The sequence below is a fragment of the Gavialis gangeticus genome, unplaced genomic scaffold (genome assembly GCF_001723915.1).
Source record: "Gavialis gangeticus isolate Ggan-Ray unplaced genomic scaffold, GavGan_comp1, whole genome shotgun sequence".
In the NCBI taxonomy this organism is placed as follows: Eukaryota; Metazoa; Chordata; order Crocodylia; family Gavialidae; genus Gavialis; species Gavialis gangeticus.
In genome coordinates, this window is record NW_017728996.1 from 12,355,192 (window position 1) to 12,359,525 (window position 4,334).

Consider the following 4,334-nt stretch of genomic DNA (forward strand, 5'->3'; position numbering starts at 1 on the left):
GGGAAAGAACAGCCAAGTAGGAGAACTGCTTTTGTACAGGATCCATGAAGACTTCCAGCACAGATATCTTTACATGTCAATAATTGCCCCGGAGCAGGCCTATATTGTGTTTCTACAGAGAATCTGTTTTTGCTAGAGCATTTGAATAGTTCATCTTTATCCTACTCAACTGTTGATTCTCCTGAAATCTCTTTTTTAACTCACTGTATCCCTTTCTTTTTTTTTTCCCCAACCTCTAGAGTCATTTCTGTTTTCAGCCAGCATGCTGCGAGCCTTTATCATGATCAATAGTTTTAGAGTCATGAGTGGTAGATTTCACCAGCGTGACAGCAGAAAGCATTGTGTGGAAGCACACTACATGGCATCTCTTTTAATAGCAAAGAAGCACATTTTGAATTTAAGTGACTTGCTGCTTAAGAATATTATTGAGGAGTCTTTCAGGACAATTGGTCACCCCATAGGTGTGGTTTCAAATACAGGTTTCAGTATGGTAATATTTACTCCTCTATAGCTTGTATCCTTCTGGGTAATGTTCTACTTCTCATGTAATTCAGCTTGTGCTGCTTTCCACCCCTTCTGCTCCCCTGCCTTTTTTTTTTCTCCAGCAAGATATGGCCCCTCGGTTGTTTGTGTGGTGTCACTATGAATGTGCTTGCAGCAGAGTTATATGGCATCATTTGGAGAAACATTGCGTTAATAACCAGAGTTCAAGGGCAAAGGATATAAACGGAGCAAATTACAAGTCTGAACAGATATATGGCTTTTGCTAAAAGGGACACAGGCTGCTACTTTATTTACTGGGTGCTGGTGCACTTGTAAAAAGGTGCAAAAAAACAAGAATGCATTTTTAACCCATTACGCTGTCGCTTAGGAAATCAGTGAAAATTCCCAGTACAGAGGGCTAGTTAGAAAAAACTGTGGTTTCCTTTTTCCTCAAATTTACAATACCCCCAATATTGGAATGTCAGTGGATATGGAGACACACTTGCCCTCCTACCTGAAGCACAATGGTTTTCATGCGGTGATTCACTTAAAAAATAGCTTACTGTTCGGCTTACATTGTGCCCAACTTTAGTTGCTATTAGGTTCCCCTTTTAGAAGAACCCAGCCCTCTTCCTCCATCTCCTGAAAAAAACACTCCCACCTCCCTTCCGTCCGGGTTAGGCAATGAACCACCTGATTCAGCAAGTCAACAGAAATCATTTAACATACCTTAAAAGGATCAGAGCCCATTAATTGGATGGGATGTTTCAGACAAATGTTGCCAGCTTGTTACAGGGTGGTATTATTTTATTTCACAGTCTGTAATGCAATTTCAACTACTGCTATTGGGGACAATAAGAGTTAAGTGGCACTTTTTATTTATCTGATTTTCTGAGACTTCAGTCACCATGGGGTTTTTATTTCATTTCAGGTCTCAAAGTTGTACAGTTTATTTATTCTCAAAGCACACGAGAGACAGAAAACTTTTTTTTTTTGATTATTCCTATATGCATATATTACTGCTAGTCTTTGGACAGGACACTTGGTAATATCAAAAGTAAAATACCTGGAAGAGTAAAAAGTTGTTCAGAAGGTGTTTTCTTTCTGAAATGCTATGATTCTTTGATTTTCTTCACACTAGTTCATGGTTTGCTTCTATAAACACCACTTTGACAGCATGTTCTTCAAAACTGCAGAAATACCCAGTCTCCAAAATGACTTTTCTGAAAACATCTGTTCTCATCCTTTATCATAGAAGTAGAAAGAATATTTCATATAGCAAATTAAATGTGATCTTGAGACACATATAAGCGATGAAAATATTGAGAAAGATTGATTTTTGTGTCATAAATGTTTTATTATATCAAATGGATTCAAAATGAATGTATAAAACATACAGAAATGGAGAAAATCTGGATCATTGTTTATGGAAAAGGAATGGGAGAGACTATCCTTTGCATTTCATGTAACTTCCATTGAAAGAGTGGAAATGGATGTTCTTCATACTTTCGGAAGTTTATATGCCAGATCCTTACTTATTGAGGTTCCACACTTAGATTTCTACACAGAAATGTGATTTTTTTTTTATCATCCCAGTATAACATTGCATAATGATCTGTTGATAAGCACATTTGACTCAGATTGAGCAAATAATGAGGAGGAAATTGAGCTTTTACCATAGCATAATTTAATTTGGAGTGCTTTTGACCTTATAGTACAATTCTAGTTGTATAAACTACAAGTAGAATCAGTAGAAAGATATTTTATAATCATCGTAAGCATCTGGTTCTTTGGGGGTTTTTTTCTGACTGTGAACTGATTCCACTGGTAGTCTAAGCCAAACATTGGTTTGGAAGTGGAATAATTCAGTTTTGTGGAACATTAAGCCTATCCAGTTTCCCATACAACATATTCTTTTCTCCCACTGGGATATAATAGAAACTAATCTTCAAAATCTAAACATTCCAAGTCAAGTCCTTTTGTTAAGTCATTTTATTCATTTCATTTGGTCCCGTTACAGCGCTGAGACCACTTGTATTTACATATACGGAGAACCCTGCTGCTCAGAACTCTCCACTCACAAGACAGGGCAATTAATCATTCCCAAATCCTCCTGCCGTGCACTCAATGACTCCGACAGCAAGCGTAGCCAATCAGAAAGTGCAGGTGGGACTCAGACCTGCAGGAAAGCTTTGCACCCTGACCTAATACCAGTGTGCTCTCTTCCTTTTCAATCTCGTTGCTGAGTAAGAATAACACTGTTAACAGTGTCCTTGTAATCAACTAAACACACTAAAATATGATATAGACAGGTATGGTTTTTGCCATCTTGTGATGTTCTATCTATCTATCTATCTATCTATCTATCTATGCTTTTATTTTTTTTTAAATCTAGGTGCAAAGTTCTGCCTGAAATTTTAACCCATGGTATAGATAACTCAAATGATTGCTTCCCACAGTTTCCATTGGAGAGTAGCATTTGGCTCATTGGACCTTTTGCACCCATCAATATTTTTAAAGCTACTTCAACATATTTTGGGATAGAAATAATACAGGATGAAGCCAAGGGTTAATTGTGTGCATAATCCAAAACTGTCAGACTTGGGTGACTGGAACATAGCATCTCACCAGCATCCTGATTTTCCTCACCCATTGACTACATCTCCCATTGATGGATATGAGAGAAATAGTGTCAGGCAAATGCTAGTAATATTACATACTACTTTTATTTCACTACTTTTGCTTGTATATTCAGTACATTTATTTAGCAGTGAACACTATCATTTCAAAGGCTGCCATTTTTGGTTTGTAGCCTATGCAGAGTATGCACTGGCAAGACAATCTGTTGGTCAATGAAACAATGAAATCAATGGGAAAACACACTTGTGCATTGGTTTAGGCCTGCACTAGTTAAATTCACCATCATTGTTTCCATATCTGGTGTTCCAGATATAAGGGGCGCTGCGAAGACCAGAATAAAAGTAGAAGTTTAATGCATGCTGAATTTTAATGGCATTTGGTGTATTAACGCTCTGTGAGTGCACCTTTCTATAACAAAAACTATTATTATGCTTATCCAGACACTCCCATCTCTTCCTTCCCAAACTGAATAGTATTGTTAATTTTAAATGGATATTTTTTAGTACTGCCATTTTCAGTCTCTAATGAGCCCTGTCCTTCAGACTCTAAATTATTAAGAGTTATAGAATTCAGCCACAAAGTGCTCTGGAGATTAGTTGCTTAGATAGGATGTGGTTGGACTTGCCTAAATTTCTGAATGGTGCTTCAGTCAATTTTAATTTAGACAATAGCAAAACAAGCCATTCTGCACTTATGCAAATTGAGAATGACTTTTTTTAATGAGATATAATGCTAGAGAACTATTTGATAGATTTTATGCCGTAATCATTTCTGGCATTTTGAAGAAAAAAATAATTGGCTGAGATAGCAAATGATGCTAGATGACTTGTAATTACTTCCCAATGAAATTTTAGAAGTATACACCTTTAGCGGTGATTATCAGCATAGTTTACAGAGAAGTTCCAGTCTACTGAGTAAATAATATGTATTATTCCACAAGTAGGTGCTATTGCAGAAACTTCTAGTTCTCTTGCTAGTGCATGCTAGCAAGCCAAAATCACACTTGATCTAAGAAACAGTCAAGGGGAAGAGAGTAATGCATCCTGAACTGAGAAAAACCAAACTCTTCTGCATCCCTTTGTTCTTTTCTACAAAAGAAAAGTGCCTGTACTATTCCTAATCATACTAAGAGGCAACTGTTGTGGTGCATGGCAAACCTGGCCAACAAGCTGGAAAACTTTGTTTAAAAAGAAAAGATCTAAAAGTCATAG

The 4,334-nt window shown here is 36.9% G+C and overlaps 1 long non-coding RNA gene across 1 annotated transcript in view; it reads left to right on the forward strand.

The window, feature by feature from the left end:
• The first annotated feature begins 2,675 nt into the window (after window positions 1–2,675).
• The window catches only part of LOC109288356, an 8,335-nt gene continuing 6,676 nt past the window's right edge, over window positions 2,676–4,334 (forward strand). Inside the window, exon 1 of the long non-coding RNA XR_002095113.1 lies at window positions 2,676–2,795. This is a non-coding gene — a long non-coding RNA (uncharacterized LOC109288356). The remainder of the gene's footprint in view (window positions 2,796–4,334) is intronic.